A 22385-nucleotide genomic window follows, 5' to 3' on the forward strand; every position below is an offset into this window, starting at 1 on the left:
TTTAGTTCATTTAGTGACTCATTATTACACGGACTCTTTCCTGACAATTTGTTACAGTCTAGGTCACATAATCCTTCCAAAGGCTTTACTCACTCTGCGCCACGTATGCTTTTGAAGTCACTTCTACCGGACTATATGTAACATTTGTTCCAAATATGAGCCAAATCGGACAAATAGGATTTTTTGAAATATCTCGATCCTTGCGCCACCTAGCGGTGATTTTTTTCATAGGTCGCTTTATATTCATGTATATATCATATGAGCCAAATCGGACCACAAATACGATTTTTTGAAATATTTCGATCCATGCGCCACCTATCGGCGATTTTTTTCATAGGTATCTTTCTATTCTTATATATAGATATTATGTGTTCCAAATATGAGCCAAATCGGACCACAAATACGATTTTTTGAATATCTCGATCCCCGCATCACCTAGCGGTGATTTTTTTTCATAGGTCGCTTTCTGTTCATGTATGTTCTAAATATGAAAAAAATCGGACCACAAATACGATTTTTGAAATATTTCGATCCATGCGCCACTATCGAAGTTTTTTTATAATTATTTCATTGTCATCGGGTTCTGAACTATATTCCAAGTTTCAAGCTTGTAGCTTATAGGGAAGTTATTTAAATTTCAATTACAAAATTCGTGCCAACCAGCCAAGTCAAGCTAAATAAAACCGTTTAAAAATAGGGTTCGCTGAAAGCGCCCAACGCCAGTGACTGAAAAACTGTCACAGTTTAAGAGGTTGATCTCCTTTGAAACGGCTCGACCGAGTTTAGTGGTTTCAGCGTCTAAATGGGAAACAAATGGCAATATTCCTTTAATGATATAAATAACAGATTCTTAGTATATATCTATATAGAACAAAATTTCTCTATCTGTTTGTTGGTATGTACACATTTTGGAAATCGTATCGGTGATTGTAAGAAATGAGTCATATGACAGCAACGCTTCTTGCTGGCATGACAAATAAAGTTTGTATGTGCCTAGTAAGTTAGTAAGTTCACTGTACTCACCTCAAAGCTTTATAATATTGGCTTATATAAGCTTTAGTTAGATAAACTATCAGATAAACCTTTAACCTGATAGCATCAGTACACAAAAAATCAGACCTGTTAAATAATGATTACTAATGGTAATCATTAGCCGTTCCATTGATTATATTCTTTAAACGCCATTTAATGATTACTTGCAATTATTTTCTATTTTTAATGATTACTTTTCAATTAATTAAAAAAAATAATCAAAAAAAATCATGATTTTTTCCGATTATTGAAACAAAATCAAAAAAATCAAAAATAATCAAAAGTAATCAAAAAAGGCCCTTTTGATTACTTTTGATTATTTTTGATTTTTTCGATTTTTTTTGATTTTTTTTGATTTTTTTTTTGATTTTTTTTATTATTTTTAATTATTTTTCTGCTTTGTTGAAAGAAAAAATCTCGTTTGTTGCATGCACGGAATAATTTCTACATACAAGTACATTTTAGGATGCAATATTAAATCGTAACCGCTTATCGAGGCAAATATATACATACATGCACCATATAGGATAAGTATATATACGTGCATAATTTGCTACACCCATTGTATAAAATAATAACGATACTCTATGGTTCGTCCTTAAGCAATGCCAATTTTGTTTTGTATACAAAATTAATATATCCACTATTTTGGATTACGTTATGGCAATGCACTGATTGTTTTGTAATGAAAGTTTATCATATTGTCCGCTTTATTAAGTAATATTGGTTTCATATCATCGCATAAGGTGTTGCTGGTTTTTGGCGTCGTTGCAGCAGGCAGAAAAATTCGGTATGATGCAAATTCCTATACAGCGATATACATTAGACTGGTCGATTTATTAACCGATATCGCGCCATCGATTTTTCTATAGGATTTGGGCTCAGGGAAAAAAGTTCCACAACATGTATATAAAAATGCATTTAAATATGTAAAAGGTGGTAAATTTGATTTTGAGAATTTGTTCATTTTAGTATGTGGGCCCGTATTTATTTTGCCCCCGGGCCCGGATTTTGTCTCGGCGGCTCTGTGGTGATAACTTTATACAATGGTGGCCACATTATTACCTTTAGATTGAATAGATCCCACTTAATATAGTGCGTCCAAAGCAAAAATTACACATTTTTCGTTTCTTATTTAACTTGTTTATCATAAGTCCCACTCGTCACTCTAAGTATGTTTTCGATAATCACATAATTGAAACGCACTTTTTTTACAGGTTTTTGAAAAGTGCAATAATTTGTGGAAGAAATGAAGGTGGCCAAAGTCCTCGGAAATAATTATATATACTTTAGGCTGTTCGTTGATTGTACCAGTAGTTACACGCTGGAACTCCCTCTACGATTCTGTTGCAAAGCTTCTTTTTTATAAAGAAACTCTGAACGACCTTAACGATAGACTAAGTCTTCCGCATATATCGTTAGAGGAGATTGATTATTTGGAGTCTTTTATATCTTTAATGAAGCCAATTTCCGAAGCTTTGGACTTTTTAGAAGGCGAAGAAATGTATTTTATGGATATCTTTTACCTATACTTATGACCTTAAGTAACAAATTAATGAAAGTAAGTAAACTAAATAAGAATCTGCTCTGTTTTATTGCTGGAAAACTGGAGATGCGTTTAAGGCAACGATTCGATATTTTTTTAAAATTTTCATCTGAAGCAAACATTGCCATCACTGCATCGGTTTTGACACCTGATGTTAAGTTAAACTGGTTAAGAGTATTGCAAAAGGACAACAAAGAAGCCAGCGAAGAAAACATTTTAAGAAGAGTATTGCAAACAATAAATTTGCATATCCACAATGGAAAAATTTCTTTCCCTAACAATTACATAAAAACAGAGTGTTCTACAATGCGGAGTGCATATTTCAGTTTTGATGACGATGGTATATATACACACATTTGCATGTGCATATCAAATTGAAAATACCTATTTTAAAAGGTTAATTCTTTTTTTTCCAGACGACGAAAATATTTCCAGTGTGGGGCAATGTTCTCCAACAAAAGGTGGGCTGAAAAATTTGGTACAAAATGAGCTGTATAGCTATCTGGGTGATTCATGTACTAGCACGGACATTTGGAAAACACGAAGTGCGTTGAAAGAAGCTGCAAAACTCTTCAACACGCCCTTAACTTCTTCTGCTCCTGTTGAGCGACTATTTTCCTTTGCAGGAATTATAAATGCTGCAAGGCGTCAGTCTTTGTCGGACGTTTCATTCGAAACCTTAACTTTACTGAAAGCAAATGCAAATTTGTTATAAAGACTAAAACAACTTTTAGATAATGAATATAACTCTTATTTTCTTTCTTTTAAGTTTTAATTTCCATCGAAATATCGTTATTTTTGGCAATGTTAATTTAATGAAAAAATTTGTAATTGATTCAAATAATTATTAATTAGATACACATTTCATAACATCACTACTTCCTTTTAAAACATCAACTTATGCAATTTTTATGTTTACAAAAACACATACATATAAAATTAATAAAAAATAACATGAAATTACCACAGCTTACATTTCCTAACTGTACCATTGAACATGTATATTAGATTAGTACGAAATCTCACTTTTCTGTAATTTCCGTGGTTAATACTAAAAATATGGTTCACTATGCAAAACTTAAGATTTTATAGGAAATATCCTAGACGTAATCAAAAGGAAATAAAAAGAAACTTTAATCTAATGTACATGGACATCTGTTAATAAATTTATCTGGGACACAACAACCTTCGGTTAGACAGCTAATCATGATGATGAATGACAACTTAGAGGATCGCTCCAGTTGGAAGTGAATCTATCAACCTAAGTAGTATTACTCAAACCTATTGTATGAGCATAAGCGCTCACGATATACCGGTACATCCTCCAATGTTCTGGTATGTACAAAACAATCAGTGTATAGCCATAACGTAATCCAAAATAGTGGATATATTACTTTTGTATACAAAACAAAATTGGCTTTACTTAAGGATGAACCATAACGTTATTATTTTTGATAATGAGTGTAGCAAATTATGCACGTGTATATACTTATCCTATATGGTGCATGTATATATTTGCCTCGATAAGCGGTTACGATTTAATATTGCATCCTAAAATGTACTTGTATGTAGAAATTATTCCGTGCATGCAACAAACGAGAATTTTTCTTTCAACAAAGCAGAAAAATAATTAAAAATAATCAAAAAAAAATCAAAAAAAAAAAATCAAAAAAAATCAAAAAAAATCGAAAAAATCAAAAATAATCAAAAGTAATCAAAAAAGGCCCTATTTTTGATTTTTTGATTTTTTTTTTTAATAATCGGAAAAAGTCATGATTTTTTTTGTTTGATTTTTTTCTAATGGTAATCAATTAGTAATTGCTTTTTACGGAAAACAATTGAAATAATGATTGGGCATTAAAATAGGCATCTAATTAATTGATTACTAATGCTAATTCAAATTTAACAGGTCTGCAAAAAATTACAGTCACTACAGGGAATGTTGCATAAACTTCATTCTTTATAAATTGTGTATTTAAACAAAATTAAAAAATATAAGAAAATTATGTAATCAGACATTTCATTTTCTGGGTGTAATTATCAGTTAGAGATCAAATAACGATATTTACATACATATTTATACAATAATTTCCTATGTTTTACTAATCGTTTGATTTATCTTTTTATTCTTGCAGGTTAGTTTTGGAAAATTTTCACATTTTTGTAAGTAACTTAATATTTATAATATCGTTTACCACGCTACTAAAATGTTTGTAAATATTAATTTTATTTCACGTTCACACAAAAATACAATTTGTCAGCTTAAACTCATGTCACACTAGCACAAACATACATAATTCCCGGCCTTGGCTCTCAGCTCACCGCAAAGTCAAAGAAATTTGAGTCTGTGTGTCAGGTTCAAAGCTCTCTTCAAGCTTTAGATGCTTTTGTAGTTAATATGTGCATTCACATCAATCTACATTTTTAATAACCATAATTGAATTGTTGTTGCTCTCTTTGAACGTTTTGACATTGCTTTGGCTTTGAAAGGGTTTAATAAAAGTACACGAGCGAAGACATTCAATGTTTAAAGAGTTTCACTTTTAAACTTTTCAACCAATACAAGTGTGTCTCCTCTCCAGCTGCTCGTCTTCTCACAAGATCATTACATTTTTTTTGTCATTAATTCGAAGCAGAAAAAATCGCAACCAAATACTGATTAATAAAGAGTATTGCGCAAATGACATCGTTAACCACAAATAAACTTTAATCCATTAAAAATAGAAAACATTACAAAGTTGAATGAAGTTTAGCAAAAACCTACATATATGTATGTGCATTAGGCCGGGTCGATTTGTGGGGAGGCAAAAAAATCGCCCATTGCTCTGTGAAAATCATATCCTAAGGATCAAAATAAGAAACTTTGCCGAAGGAACCATACCTCTAAAACGAATTCTGATGTCCCCCCTTTGGGTCGTAGGGGCAAATTTTGAAAAAATCCCACTTTGAAATGCCTATGTTTTTTCTTTTTGGAGTTTATTTTTCTCTTTAGAAATTTATTTAGTCAGAACATATGTAAATGAAAAAATGAATTTAACTTAGTAATAGAAAAGAAATTAAAAAAAAATTATTTGAAATTAGCGTTTTTACAACCCCCTTTTAAAACCAAGGCATCACTGTGATGCATTTGCATGTCGTAAACATAGTTATGTGGGTTTTTTATTCAACCGTTTTAAAAAATGAAGGTATCACTGTGACACAATTGAAGATCGTAAAATTGCTTGTGTTGTTTTTTTTTAAGCCACCACAAGACACAGCAGGTAGAATTGAAATTGCCCATCAGAATTCGTTTTAGAGGTATGGTTCCTTCGGCAAAGTTTCTTATTTTGATTCCTAGAATACGATTTTCACAGAGCAATGAGCGATTTTTAAATCGCCCGCCCTAATGTGCATACATATATCGAACACTAAGCCCGGTTTTTCAGTACAAGTTCAACTTAGTTTGTCAGTCAAACTACGCTTAAACCTATTCAGCAGTTTTTCAGTCTACTTTATCTGAAGTTTAAGCGACCGATCTGCCAGGGTTAAACTCTAGTTAACCTATCAGTTATTTGCGTTCGTTCGAAATCGGGTCGAATATACCCAAAAAGCATTTGGGCTTGAATACCATTACAGCTCATGTTGATAACTAGGCATACTTCAAAAAACTCAAGAGTTGCTTCGAAACAGTGGCTCAACTCGAGAATCATAGCTTATTCAGCAAAACAGGGAATTTTTTATAAAGCAAAAAATGCTATTACTTAAATCGAAAAAATTTAATTCCCAATTTGTGGTTCTCTAACTGGATTTAAATGTAAGTTTCCATATTACAGTATTTTCACGAAAATAAAACAAAATATGTATATTTTATTTTTAATTAATTACCCTTCATTACTGCTATCAACCAGGTGTTTATTTCTCACAATAAACAGTTTCTGGTTTTGGTGGTACCACCTTGGACTGAAAAACTGCTCAGTAGTTTAACTGGAGTTTAAATTTGACTAGAGTTTAAGCAAGCTTTGCTGAACCAACTACGAATAACCGGGCCTGAAGAAAAATAATATGGCATTCATGGCCGAGCCACAATAAAGTTTTTCATATGCACATGTAGATGTGTTCAACGCATTCTTGTGCGTATGTTCGTAGTACAAATAGATTTCTTTGTGTGTTCACAATCGTTTATTTTTAACAAATTATTTTAATAAAATATAGCTAAACAAAAGCACTACGACTAAAATTGCCCCAAGCTCGCTAATAGCCCGAATCTCCATCTTTACAACCAAAACTTTATTTATAGATTTGGATTCCAAATAAGAGCAAAAAAGGGACCCGTACATAAGCAACAGCAATTAGAAATAATATATATGATTGGACGTTGTGGCAGCACACTGCCCTGTTGTTGTTGTTATTGTAGCAGTGCTTCGCCCCATCCAATAGGTGCGACCGATCACTAATTGTCATCAATATCCTCTTACGGGAGTACAAGGAAACTTGCTGTTTCAACAGGGGTTGACCATAATGTGAGGGGTGTTAGAGGCGTTGGTTCCACATTAAAATTAAAGAGATGGTTGGTGTCATGTGCGGGCACATTGTATGCCCTGCTACATTTTGTAAGTCGGGGTGATTCTGGATAGGTAAGAGTTTAACCCGTTACAGTATCCAGATCGAAGTTGAGCTAGAGTGACTCGCGTTTCCCTGGGGAGTGTGCGTTCCTCTTCCGGAAGTTTTGGGTACTATTCTTTGAGTACTGGATTCACCGGGCAATTCCTCGCATAAAGGTCCGACGCCTGTTTGCGGAGTTCACTGAGGACCTGCTTGTGTTTTTTTGCTTCATACGGCTGAGTTCTCAGGTGCCGTATTTCCTCATAATGCTTACGGAGATGACTCCTTAAGCCCCTGGGCGGTGCTGCCTCATCAATCAGATGTCTGTTGGTATGCCCAGGTTTCTGGGTATTCAATAGGAACTGTTTGGTTAGCATCTCATTTCTCTCCCTGATGGGGAGTATTCTCGCCTCATTATGTAGATGGTGTTCTGGGGACATAAGAAGACAGCCCGTGGCGGTTCTGAGAGCAGTATTTTGGCAGGCCTGTAGCTTCTTCCAGTGTGTAGTTTTTAGGCTTGGCGACAATATAGGGGACGCGTAGCATGCTGGTCAATTGCTTTGTAAGTGGTAATGAGCGTTTCTTTTTCTTTTCCCCAAGTACTGCTAGCAAGAGATTTGAATATTTTATTACGTTTCTGGATTTTCGGTACAATTGCGGCTGCATGCTCACCAAAATGTAGATCCTGATCAAACGTCACACCCCAGATTTTGGGGTGTGGGACAGTGGGAAGCGTAGTGCCATCGTCGTGGATGTTCAAAATGGTCGACATTTCAGGCGTACGCACTTCCCTCAAGTGTCGAGTCATTGATGGGCAGTGGTTTGTCAAGCGTCGAGATCTAAGACTGCTCAGCTAGAGAAGAAATATCATCAGCTGAGGGTAAAACTTAAATTAGTAGGATATAGAAACAAAAATATAAGCATTAACGATTAAAAGAGGTAAGGACAGTATTTTTTATAGAAAAAAGGGAGTCCGACACATTAAATGTGTTTGAGTGAGAGTTATAATCTTGGCACAAACACCGGAAAGGTTCGTTAAGTTCGAAATTCGTTCTACATTGTTTTAAAAGGAGGGGTTTGTAGTGTCTCGTAGTGCAACAGGGAACACTAAAGTTCACTTCGTTCAGAAGAAATGGGCTTGAAATCGATCCATTCAGTAGTTTTTTCATAAATATTACGCCAGGCATTTCTCTACGACTAGCAAGAGTTGGAAGCTTGATAAGTTTAAATCGATTAGTATAAGGTGGAAGGTTAAATGAAGAGTCCCATTGAAAATTCCTTGTTTCGAGCCTGTCAGTATGGACTTGAAAACGCAGATTCCAGACTATTGAGTCATATTCTAATATCGGTCAAACCAATGTTGTGAAGAGGGTTTTCGTAACGTAGGGGTCGCTAAACTCTTTTGACCACCTTTTCACAAATGCTAAGACTCCTTTAGCTCTATTGACAGTGACACTTATATGAGTGTTGAAGCTAAGTTTGCAGTTCATTGTAACTCCCAAGTCTACAAAAAAATTAAAACGTTCAAGGTTTTGGTTGTTAATTGTGTAAGCAGCTGGTTGTAAACTCCTGCGCGTAAAACACATAAATTTACATTTCTGAATTTTAAGCGGCATGTGATTCGCATTACACCAAGCAGCTAAGCAATTTAAATCCGTCTGAAGTAAAGAACGTTCTTCAATCGACGCGTAAGTCTTAAAAAATTTTACATCATCAGCATACATCAAGATTTTAGAATATTTTATAGTTGTAGAGATATCGTTTATAAATAGCAAAAACATAATCGGGCCAAGATGGCTGCCCTGAGGAACACCACAGGTGACACTAATGATACTCGAAAAAATATTTTTAAATATTACTCTTTGTGTTCTGCCACAGAGAAAAGAAGAAATCCAACGAGTGAGACTAGGTTGAAACCCAAGCATGTCAAGTTTATATACAAGTAAAGAGTGGCATACTTTATCGAATGCTTTACTAAAATCAGTGTATATAACGTCGGTGTGAAGATTTTATCTGAACCCGTTCGAAATGTGAGTTGTGAACTCAAGTAAATTAGTTATGTTTGCGAAAAAGAGCTTAATATCAATGGTATTTTATTTTCTAAATGAGAGTATAAAGGTACGTCCACACCGGTAACGAAATAGCAAATTTTTATAATAATTGTTTTAAAACAATAGCAACTTGTTATACAACCAAGTTATCTAATTCCTTTGATCATTACCGACAAACTCTGGGTAACACGCAACCTGCTATAAAAACTGGAAAAAAGTTACACAACATCGTGTTATACAACATTTTTCAGTTGAATTTCTAACAAGTTACATAACATTGGTTATATAACTGTTTGTAACAAGTTTTGTTACTGGTGTGGACGCACCTTAACAAAAAGTTAGAAAATATTAAAAATTTTGAAAACGGGCGTGGCGTAGCCTGTTTTTGAATAAGCAATAATGTTTCCGGAGACATAACTCGAACAAAAATTAACATATCGTAATAAAATGGGGAATACATATTTTCGTTATAGCAGGAAATATTTCTAGTAAAAATGGAGGGGATCAGTTAAGGACCACGCTCACTTTTATATACAAAATATTTAAAAGGGTGGTAAACTAGAATAATCAGCTATATCTTAGCAAAAAATAGTCTTGTATTAATGATATTTCACTTACCAAGTTTTATTGTAACACGAAATCGGGATTTTTTTTTAAATGGGCGGTGCCAAGCCCCTATTTCGATGAAGCATTACACAACATTTCTAGAGCCTCGACAAAAAAAAAACCCCCCTATACAGATGTTAGGCTTCCCTGCTAGACAGCTGTCAGTCAATTGAGGCATCAATTGACAGATATGGCAGATAGAAATTTACATCAGGGCGTAAAGCAAAGTTTCTATCAGGTTGTTAGAAGCGACATGACAAACCTGATGTAAACATTCTGTATACGTGTATGCATACCCGTACATACCATGGTTTTCCATAGGAATAAAAGGAAAAATTTATGCGAGTGTATTAGTGATGTCAAAAATTCTGTTGTTGTGTTGGAGCTTCCGTTAGCTCTGTCTAGCAGGGTTATAACAAGAAATATTTCTAGTAAAAACGGCCTATATCAAATTTAAACATTCTGGGTGTATTATATATTGAAAGGGAGATGAGTGGCAAGGAACCCATGTGGCTCGAATTTTCTCAAGTGGGCCACTTTAAATTCGATTATCTCAGTTTTCATTGACTAATACGGCTTTTAGTCGGTTTGGAGGTAGAGACGATCTCCACAAAATATTTTTGCAAAAAATTTTATTTTACATTAGTTATTAACCGTTAGAGTTTTTGATAATGTTATTATCATGTTATTTTAAAAAATTTATAACTCGTGAACGGTTTATCGAAACTCAACGTTTTATACATCAAAATTTTCGTCAATTAATACACTTTGCCATAAAAAAATTTATTTTTATAACAAATTATTATTTTGCAAAAAAAATTCTGTTTGTTCTAAATAATTAAAAATTAATAAAACTTCTCCGCCTGTGAGAAAATTTGAACACATTTCATTATATTCTACAATCCCTTAAAAAAATTTTGGTGAAAAAAAAATCATTATTTTGCATTAGGTCAAAAGTTATGCATGTTTTTGTGACCGCGCTCCTACCTCCAGCGTTAGACGAGCACGTTTTGACGCTCGCGACAAACATACTTACTTTAATAAGTATTAAATAAAAACGATTGATTTTTTATGTTAACTCCGATGATATCGTTTTATTGGCAATATCATGCAAACAGCGGTCAAAAGGAGAAATGTACTTATATATATACTTGATCTTACTTACTAAAGTTTATCACTAATTAGGTACTAATAGTTAGAAATAAGAGAAAAGGATATGTCGCCTAAAAAAGAAGTTATGTAGGCAAGTTAACGTATGTAGCAATAAGAGTAAATAATAGATGAAGAAGAGAGAGTAGGTGGGTAGAAGGATGTAGTTCGCGCCCTGAGTCATCGTACGACCGAAATTTTGTGCATGATTTATGCTGATCTGGAAAATTCCAAGACGATGGAAAACAAACGAAGAACCGTGATAATGCTTGCATATTGCCGTGTTTCTCAGTTTCGTGGAAGCTTTGTTTAGAGCAACGTCAATAGCCGTATAAAAAAAATGAATCCACAATATTTTAAATAGTTAATGCTCGATAATGCCTACGACGAATTCATGCTGAAATCCCTTAATGAAAAAGAATCACGGAAGAGTTCGTAAAAATATTTCATTGATTACTGAGAAATATGATTCGAAATTTGATAAATTTGTTGGAAAATACATGTGCGTGTCGTGTAAAACCCGAATGTACGTCCCGAGTGAAGTAGAAAAAACAAATAATTCCGAAGAAGAAGATGATACTTATTCAACCGACGAAGAAGAAGATGATGTTTCTCGAAACAATTCTTTTGTTCAACATGAAATGGAACGAGGAAAAATCATTGGTATCGTGCAAGAGATCACTTGTTCATCTAATAAGAGAGCGAAGCTTGATATTTCGGACAATGAAAGGAGAAATGTAATGGAAATTACAGAGAAAATACAGTCAAAATTAAGAAACGAAATTCCTAGAAACAACGATCAGCTTCTTAAATGGGGAAAAGACTTGAAAGAAGCAATCTCAAGACAACCAATGAGATCTGAGAAAATGTTTCTTCTACCAACAATGCCAGTGGAGTGAAGTGTTCGTAAAACGGCAAAAGTGTTTGGTGTTTCTCGTCGTTTGGCTACTCGAGCAAAAAAATTACGGGCAACTAAAGGATTCGCAGCCCGGGTAAATCCAAAAACTGGACATCCCTTAGATGTGTCGATAGTAGAGAAAGTGAAAAATTTTTATTTATCGGATGAAATTAGTCGTGTTTTACCTGGAAAAAAAGATTCGAAGTCAGTCGTCATTGACGGGAAACGTCAGCATGTCACGGTGAGTTTTCTTCGATTGAAAAGGGTTTTTTTTTTTTAATTTTTTGAATATTGAAATACCCTTACAAATCATTGCAGAAACAATTGTTAATGAGCAACCTTGATGAATTACACTCGCGATTCTTGAAAGATTACCCCGATGTGCAAATATCTCTCACTAAATTTCGGGAATTAAGACCACCCCAATGCATATTAATCGGAGCAAAGGGTAAACACATTGTTTGCGTTTGTAAATCTCACCAAAATGTGAGATTGAAAATACAAGCCTTGAAACAAGAATTCATAAAGTTTAAGATAGACTACCCAGCAACATACCGCGATTGGCTCCATAAAATCGTTTGCGAAAATCCAACATCGGAATGTTATCTTTTGGAGTGCAAAAAATGCCCTGGTACAAAACTTATTATACACGAAATCAAATCAATTTTGATGAATCAGAAGATTCCAAAAATTTCATTTCATCAGTGGGTTTCAACTGATAGGTAAACCCTTTTTTAATTCCCGTTAGAAAATATAATTACACTTGCTGACATTGCGTACACGCAACACTTTTTTTAGATGCCATTTTTCACTGGTCACAGAATCAAGAAAAGTTTTTTTGGAACACCTCGCGGAAGATTTGTTAAAACTTCTGAAACATGATTTCATAGCGAAATCCCAAACAGAATACTTGGCAAAACTCAAAGATACCGTAGGCGAAGGCGAATTCATTGTCACTGAAGATTTTTCACAAAATTATACATACCAAATACAAAATGAAATTCAGTCACAACATTGGTGCAAAGATCAAATCACGCTTCATGTTTTTGTTGTCTATTATAGAGAGAACAACATTTTACGTAATGAGAATTTCGTAATTTTCTCAGAGAATCTGCAGCCCGATTCAGTAGCTGTACATTTGTTTAACGGGAAACTAATTTCCCATTTAAAAGAAAAATTCGGCGGTACTATAAAGACATTTTTTTATTTTTCGGATGGGGCAGCGTCACAATATAAGTACAAACAAGTACAATTTTTTGAATTTGATTTATCATAAGAATGATTTTGGTATTAATGCAGAGTGGCACTTTTGCGCTACATCCCACGGCAAAGGTGCTTGTGATGGAATAGGGGGCACCGTCAAGAGACACGCGTATTTCACAAGTTTGCGAAAAGATACAGATTTTTTACTAACATCTCCTGAAAGACTGTTTCAGTGGGCAAAGCAATTTTTCAAAAAAAATTCATTTTCATCTCTGCACCAACGAAGAGCATGAAAAGCATAGAGAATTCTTGAAATCACGATTCTTGAGTGCAAAAACGATAAAACAAACACGTTCATTTCACTGTTACCAGCCTTTAGAAAACAAGTTATTGTGCAGAATATTTTCTGCTCACGAAAAAGCAGCTACGATAATTTACACGTAAAAGGGCTTTTCTGCATCGACGTTCGGTGAAACACAACACATTTTTATCGAAAATTGTAAAATTTTTTTCAAATACTGTAATAAACAAAATTAATAAAATCGGTGGCTCTTGCTGAAAAAGAAAACAATTTTTTGCAGCTCCTAATGACAGTAATAATGATGATATTGATAGTTTTCAGTCACGATGACTCAGCGCGCAAGCTCAAAACGTGCTCGTCTAACGCTGGAGGTAGGAGCGCGGTCACAAAAACATGCATAACTTTTGACCTAATGCAAAATAATGATTTTTTTTTCACCAAAATTGTTTTAAGGGATTGTAGAATATAATGAAATGTGTTCAAATTTTCTCACAGGCGGAGAAGTTTTATTAATTTTTAATTATTTAGAACAAACAGAATTTTTTTTGCAAAATAATAATTTGTTATAAAAATAAATTTTTTTATGGCAAAGTGTATTAATTGACGAAAATTTTGATGTATAAAACGTTGAGTTTCGATAAACCGTTCACGAGTTATAAATTTTTTAAAATAACATGATAATAACATTATCAAAAACTCTAACGGTTAATAACTAATGTAAAATAAAATTTTTTGCAAAAATATTTTGTGGAGATCGTCTCTACCTTCAAACCGACTAAAAGCCGTATTAGTCAATGAAAACTGAGATAATCGAATTTAAAGTGGCCCACTTGAGAAAATTCGAGCCATGTACCAAATTTCAATAAGATATCTTAATATTTACTCAAGGTACTGGATTAAAAAACACGGACGCACATGGCTAAATCAATTCGCTTTTTCATCCTGAGCATTTTGATATATGGAAGACTATATTTATCTCGATTCTTTTATGCCGTTACGATCAACCGTTTTGTTACCAAAGCTCAAAATATTGAAACTAGCGAAAGCTTCAAGTTTTAGGTATGTTTCTTTAAAGTACAGATGTTTAGTTTGTTTTTGAAATGTGCCTCAGTAGGATAAGAAAAGTAATTTATCTTAAATGAACTATACAATTGGAACTCACCTGAGTATTGAATTTTGGTCCAAAATGAAAACATGGTCTGGCAACCGTGATTGGTAGTAAAAAGCTATATTGTGTGTTCGCATGCACCCAACCCGGCTTATTTGGTTAACATATTGTAACGAATTTAGTGAAATTCCACTTACTCCAAACCTTCTGCTAGCGTTCGAATCACTAAACTGTTGAATAAATAACTCCAATATTCAATAATGCAAAATGGTCTTTATTAGACTACTTTGAGAGTAAGTCACAATAACACTTAACTTCACAACCAATAGCGTGCTTAAATCAAAACTGATTACTGACTACTCAGCTTGTGCTACTTTTATACTCTCTGTTTTCTCGTTCATCCATTTCTCCGAAGGTCTACTCATTTCGCGATACTGTATTCCAGAACAATTGTATCTCTGGCTTGGTTATTAGCTATATACATGTATATTTGTACTTTATGTCTATCTTATAGCCATATGTGGGTGTATATGTGAGTACATGTATTTATGAGTATCTCCCCGTTGCCTTGTATGTATGTGTGTAGATGATGATTGATTTGTTTACGTACATACTGCTTATTATCGGCTTAGCGATGGTAGTATCGCTTAGTAATACTAATATTCGTCACACTGCCCTCCACCTAAGTCGGATCGTCCCGATCAGACAAATTTCCTGATCTAAACTCTGCCAGCCTTTCCAAATGAACCAATTTCATTTTAGTTCGTGGTTTGCCAATAATTTGTATGCGATAAACTACATCATTGATCCGTTTTACAACTTTGTGTGGGCCTTCCTAATTACACTGTAATTTCGGGGACAAACATTTTTTTCGTTGTGGATTGTATAACAGCACGAAATCTCCTTCCCGAAAACCTTCCGAATTAATTGCTTTATGGTGTCTGGCTTTCACCTTGTCACTCATAATCTTCGTTTGTTGCCTTACAAGATCGTGTATTTCTCTCATCTCTTCTTCCAAAACACCAGTTGATTTCTTGGTATTTCTCTCCGCATCGGCATCTATCCCAAACTTCAAATCAGCTGGCAGTCGAATGCCATTGCCAAAAATTACCTTTGCGGGAGTTTGGCCTGTTGTCTCATGCAATGCCGATCGGTAAGCCATCAAGAATAATGATATGTGCGTATACCACTCTTTATGGTACTTGTCAACTACTTTCCTTAAGTGCTCCTCCAAGGTTCTATTGAATCGTTCCAACCATACCATCCGACTGAGGATGCAATGCAGTTGTCCATGTTTTCGAATGCCCAATTTCTTACACATTTCTTGAAACACCGCTGATTCGAAATTCCTGCCTTGGTCAGAATGTAACTCCATTGGTATACCATACCATTCAACCCAATCGTTTGTAACTACTTCTGCTACTGTTTCCGCTTCTTCATTTGGGATTGGGTATACCTCTAGCCATTTACTGAAATAATCCATAACCACCAGTACGTATTTGTTTCCGCGGTTGCTAGTAGGAAACGGACCTGCGACATCCTTTCAAATGGTGCACCTGAAATATACTGCTTCATCTGACCATGACTTCGTGTTTTGGGCCCTTTGGCTCAGCTGCAAACCTCGCAGTATAGAATCTCTGCTCTTTTTTCTTGCTCGCTGAGCACGTCAGGAATCCTTTATGTGGGAACAACTATCAGTTTCTTCTTGCATTGACCATTCTTACTCTCCCATACTCGATGCAAGCAACCGGATATCAGTTCTAAACTGTTCCGATGCGCCCAATATGACTTCGCAATGGGACTCTCTGCTGACACCTCCTCTCTATTTGGTCTTTCATTTCGTTCGAACCCTTACATAACATGTGACCGATCTGTATCTTCTAGCTGACACTTCCTTAGTTTGTCCTTGTCCCATTCATCCGTACATGTTATAGTCATTAGCCGGACATATACAATGTCTTCTTTAGCCTCGGCCTTTGAACAGTGCTTTCATTCCAAACTACATGGTCTTAGTGACATTGCATCAGCATTTCCATGGGTATTCCTTTTCGATGCTCAATGGAAAAGTCATAGCTTTGTAGTCGCTCGATCCACCGTGCCAATTGTCCTTCTGGATTACGGAACTGCAAGAGCCATTTTAATGCTGCGTGATCTGTCCTGACGCGGAATCGCTGCCCGTAGAGGTACTTGTGAAAATGTTTAATGCACTCTACCAATGCCAACAGCAATAGTTCCTCTCTGCTTTTCCAATTGATCGGCTGTAATATGCAACTACCTTCTCCTGTCCATCGACCAGTTGTGATAAAACGCCTTCTATAGCATATCCGCTCGCATCTGTATCTAGAATAAATGTTGCTCCTGGAATCGGATATGCCAACATTGGGGCAGTGCACAAACGCTCTTCCAATATTTGGAAAGCCACTTCTTGCTCCTTCTTCCATTCAAAAGCTTTATTTTTTCTTGTTAGCTCGTAAATTTCCAAAGACCATCACCGACACTGAAGGTTAACGCTGTTTTCTCTTTGTCTTCCCCCTTAACTTCCACTTGCCAGTAGCCGCTATTCAAGTCCAGTGTGGAAAGCCAGTTTGTACTAGATATCGAGTCCAGAATGTCGTCAATTCTTGGCAATGGGTAGCTATCCTTTTTCGCGACGTCGTTCAACTTGCGGTAGTCCACGCGAAACCTAATTTTTCCATCCTTCTTCTTTACAAGTACTACCGTGAGCTACATGGACTAGCTGATGGTTCGATGATACCGCTGTCGCTCATTTCTTGTATGATTTGAATCACAACTCCCCGCTTCACCAGTGGAACACTACGTGGAGCTTGACGGATCGGCCTCGCATCTCCAATGTCAATTTGATGTTTCACAACGTTCGTACGGCCTAGTTTGGAGCCATCTTGGTCAAATATGTTCGCGTACTTTAGGAGCAGTTGTTTTGCCTTACTCTGATAGTTCCTCCGTCCATGCCATGATGTCATCTGAAAGATCACTATTGCTAGTTGAAACCTCCTCCAGGAGCTGTTCACAATTGATTATCACTTCAGCCTCTTGGCATCTTCCTAAAATAGGTTCTCTGGTCAGTTTCAGTTAAACTCATTGAGTACTCTTACCGGAATACGTCTATCTTTTGTCATAGCCAGGGTTTTTCCTACAAGTATGTTCGGTGTCGATTTGTTTGCTGCCTCGACAACCCACAATTTGTTAGTCCCACAATCTCCATCAACCTTTACCCAGATGACTGCTTCTAATTTTGGTGGTATTTGCTGACTCTCTTCCACCAGCACTTGTTTACTGCTGCAGCCTCTCTCGTAGCCGAAATTAAGTGGCACATCCATGTTCTTATATCGCATCGTCTTGCTTTGCATATCGATCTTGATGCCATGGTCAATTAAGAAGTCCACTCCAGTTATGATTTCAGTAACAATCTCTGCCACTAAAATTGCGTAGTACCGCGAATTTCCCAATTACTACTTCACATGCTACTTCTCCAATTACCTGGGTGTCCTCTTCCGTGGCTGTACGTAATCTTGCTCTAAGCAATGGTCTTATCTTGTTGACTAAATCTTATCGAATGATGGAATGAGATGCACCCGTATCTACAGTCAGTAAACGTTTCTTTCCATCCACATGTCCTCCGACAGTAAGATTGCTTGACCTTCTTCTGCGAGATAGAGATTATGGGGCATTCAATTGCGGGAGCCAGCTGTCGCCCCTTGCGGCTGACTCGCTTTAGTTTAACGATTAAGTAGATTTGGAGATTTTGTCATCTCCTTCAGCTCTGCGTATACGGCCACCCACATTACTGGAACTATTAGGGTTGGTACTGCAATAACGTGCAGTATGCCCTGGCTTTCCACACTTAAAGCATTTGACGGCACCATCGCTTTTCTGCTGCGTTCCTTTTAACGCTTCCAAAATTGTGTCTACCCAATTTGGCCTTTCCACGTCCACGCGATGAGATTTGTATGCGGGCTTACTCAAAAGTGAGGCAGTTTCCTGAGTTAGTGCATGGGATACTGTTTCAGCAAATGTTTGCTTTGGGCTTGCGTATGTAGCTCGCTTCGTTTCGACGTCCCGTATGCCATTTATAAAACTCTGAATCTTTACCCTTTCTGTGTATTCCACGGGTGCGTCCGCATTTGCAAGATGAGCCAATCTTTCAACATCTGAAGCAAACTCTTGCAAAGTCTCATTAGCTTTTTGGTAAAGGTTTTGCAATTTTATTTGATATATCTGTTTCCTATGCTAGCTTCCGTATCGCCTCTCTAGAGCACCCATCAACGTTTCGTAGTTGTTCCGCTCTTCCTCGGGAATCGTCTGTATGATTTCAGCAGCAGATCCTTTCAATGCCACGAATAGTGCAGCAACTTTATCTTCAGCATTCCAATTGTTCACTGTTGCGGTCTTATCAAAATGGAGCTTAAATACCAGGAAGGGAACAGAGCCGTCAAAAGATGGAGTTTTTACCTTCGTGTTGCTTGCTGAAACAACTGTGCGATTTAGTTGCAACTCCTGTATACGACCTTTTAAAGCATCTACCTCAGCCTCGATTTTGCTCTCAAACTGCATTATTTTTTCGTCCATACGGGCTTCCAGTTGTGCAGAGATCTGCGATGATACCTGTGCTAAAATTTTTCCCGACATTTCGGATATACGTGCCTCTTGTGCTTCAATCCTGGATGCTATTTGTGACGACATTTCGGATATACGTGTCTCCTGTGATTCCATTGGGGATACCATATATGTCTTCTGTTCTGCCAGTTGAGATGTTATATTTGTCTTTTGTTCTTCCAGTTGAGTTTCCATCTTTGTTGTTATACGGTTCTCCTGGGATTCCAGTTGAGATGCCATTGTCGATGTTTGTGCAGATATTGCAGCCAAAATCATGTTCAAGTCTATGCTCGTAACTGTCTGCGATGTTTCGTTTTTCTCTTTAATTTTTTGTTGTTGTCTCGTCCCCATCAGGATGAAAGACATCATCGGCCACTTAATTCCTTCCGACTCCATTGCCTCTCGAGGCCGTGCTTGAAGTTCGATCTTATCGCCAGTTGCATTCAATCCACGGTTCTCCAACTCCTTTTTCAGTTGCTGGATCCTTAATTCACTTAACTTTGCCATATTCAAGTTGTATTCGAAATCTTCGGAATTTATTCAACAATTCCTCTTCTGACACCAATTATAACGAATCTAGTGAAATTCCACTTATTCCAAACCTTTTGCTAACGTTCGAATCGCCAAACTGTTGCATAAATAATTCCAATATTCAATAATGCAAAATGGTCTTTATTAGACTACTTTGGGAGTACTTTACAATAGCACTTAACTTCACAACCAATAACGTGCTTAAATCAAAACTGACTACTGACTACTCAGCTTGTGCTGGTTTTGTACTCTCTGTTTTCTCATTCATCCATTTCTCCGAAGGTCTAGTCATTTCGCGATACTGTATTCCAGAACAATTGCTTGGTTACTAGCTATATACATGTATATTTTTACTTTATGTCTGTCTTATAGCCATATGCGGATGTAAATGTGAGTACTACTTCGGCTGATGATTACATGTATTTATGAGTATCTCTCCGTTGCCTTGTATGTATATGTGTGGATGATGATTGATTTATTTACGTACATACTGCTTAGTATCGGCTTAGCGATGGTAGTATCGCTTAGTAATACTAATATTCGTCACAATATGGTACCGAATTTATAATTTTATTCTCTCTTCTTGATCAACAGACTTTTAACAATTGTTATTCCTTCGGGTTTTCTGTGTAGTTCGCTCTATGTTTAGAATATAAATTATTTAAATAAAATCAACACCTATTTGAAGAATAAATTTATCCGTATTTCGCATTACAGGTATAATGACTACCACCGTACTAGTTAGAAGCGGATACAGAGCGGGACAAATCGCAGCCACACTTGTACCCATTGCACTGAAGTCTGAACAATATGTATTTTAATTAATTAATCAAAGTCTTTTTCAGAACCACTACGACTGAATAAGTTAAGAAGGCCTCCATGAGGTCAGAAAGGAGAATAACTCCATTTCGTAGGACAACAAAAGCTAAAAGTGTCAGTTGACAGCACTGCGAGGAGGCAGAATAAGAGTTAGTACTGTCTGCCTCTTTACGCGATAGTGCGGTTCCTTGTGCTTTTCTAAAAAATGTACAATTAAAAACAAGTTGGTGCGATATACCTCGAAGTTTATTTAGGCCGCTCTTATTTGTGGGGTGCTTCTTTTAGTTTTTTCTGAAAATTGGCATAACTAAATATTTTGTGCCTACTCCGAATGTCATCAGCAGAGAAGTTTTAATGGTAGAAATACACTCCCAGGGTTTTTGCACACCAAAGTAATTTATGCACGAGATGTACAAAATACTTTTATCAAAAACACGGGAAGGTTGAATTATAATTCAAACTGATTATCTATCAACCGGGATAAAGTCATAAATGAAGTTGCATGTTTAGTATTTGATTAAAATTTTGGAAAATTTGGAATATACTTATTATTTCAAAACGGATCAGCTAGGATATCCATTCAAACAGATTTGTAGTGAGGTAAAGAACCCAAAAGAAGTGGCATTGCCAGTTTTGGTGACTTTTTTTAGTAACCCATCGTTCGTTCAGAAACAATGTGTCTTTGGGGAAATGGTCTGCGAAAACGCACTTAACACGGCAAGTTAGCAATGAAGTATTAGCAGTGGAATTACCCGTGTCATCTGCCATTGATCTGGACAAAGGACTTCAAAGACCAGTTAAAAATATAAAATAGGTTTCTTATACCAATATGATTGAACTGCCTTTACATTTTGTCGGAGTTGACCGTAATTAATTGACACCCGTAGAGAGGTTAAGGTTACTTAGATGTTCTTCCAATTTGGCAAGTTTGTGTTCATTTACCAGTCGCGTGATGGCCATGTTGAGATCTCTGCTGAAATTATTGGATGATTGAAGCTTTGATGGGAAACTAGTCAATGGGCTCTATCCGGTACGTGTCAGCATACTAAAAAATCCTCTTGATGCAGCGGTATGGAGGATGGTGAGCTGAATTCTCGAGGCAGTTAATGTTGGACTGTAAAGCTTTTGCCAGAACTATTTTCGACGGAATTATCCAGAACTGAGATCCGTCCTATTCTATGAAGCTAATGATTGCATCGCCGATATTTTCTGTGGTCTCACATCGGACCTTAATCTTGTTCAAATGAGCTTTTTCCTGCTGGGGTTGCTACCACCACAACCTAACCTTTCCTATGAAGAAGATACATATTTAGAATTTACAAATTCGATTATATTAACTTTAATAACTCTTCTTTTTATTGGTTTATCCTCAAAAAGATATTTACTTATCATCGTATTTGGTCCTTTTTTCGATGAATTTTGGTCCGAAATGAAAACATGGTGTGGCAACTGTGTTCGCTTTACCTAAAATGTCTCACTTGTAGATACGAGGTTAACGAATAAACGGGCGATGTGTATATGCATATTATGCATGATAAGTTTCTACATAGGTATATTGTAATTTATTCTGTGAAAGTACATAATGTAAACAAATATGTATAGCAAGAGGCAACACTTTTTTACTATTACCTTTACTTATTTGCGCTTACAATTCTTTATTTTTCAGTTTTGCCTTTTTCTAAACAACAGCTGTCGTGTGGTTATTACGATGTAACCACCTACTTTTGTGGGTAAAAAATTATCCGACTACTTTCACGGGTAAAATACCAAAAGGGTTTAAAAGTTGCCACATGATTTCGTTACCGTGGTGAAGAATGTTGTTACCACACTAGAATAGGGGCGTTAGTTGAATTTTAAAGCCATCGAATAGGGCCAATCTCGTAATATCATTATTTTGAGCAGGTTTGGATAGCTATATGTTTTCATTAACGCCCCGATTCCGAGCG

General features: G+C 36.1%; 1 protein-coding gene across 9 annotated transcripts in view; it reads left to right on the forward strand.

The window, feature by feature from the left end:
• Nucleotides 1-22385, forward strand: part of conu (Rho GTPase-activating protein conundrum) — a 203495-nt gene that overhangs the window by 84727 nt on the left and 96383 nt on the right. For 3 of the 9 annotated variants that reach the window (XM_067773543.1, XM_067773545.1, XM_067773548.1), the window contains exon 2: nt 4714-4741. The exons of the other annotated variants lie outside the window; for them this stretch is intronic. The gene's annotated coding sequence lies outside the window, so the exon portion shown is untranslated. The remainder of the gene's footprint in view (nt 1-4713; nt 4742-22385) is intronic. 9 annotated transcript variants of the gene reach the window in all.

The sequence above is a fragment of the Eurosta solidaginis genome, chromosome 3 (genome assembly GCF_040869045.1).
Source record: "Eurosta solidaginis isolate ZX-2024a chromosome 3, ASM4086904v1, whole genome shotgun sequence".
NCBI classification, from domain to species: Eukaryota; Metazoa; Arthropoda; class Insecta; order Diptera; family Tephritidae; genus Eurosta; species Eurosta solidaginis.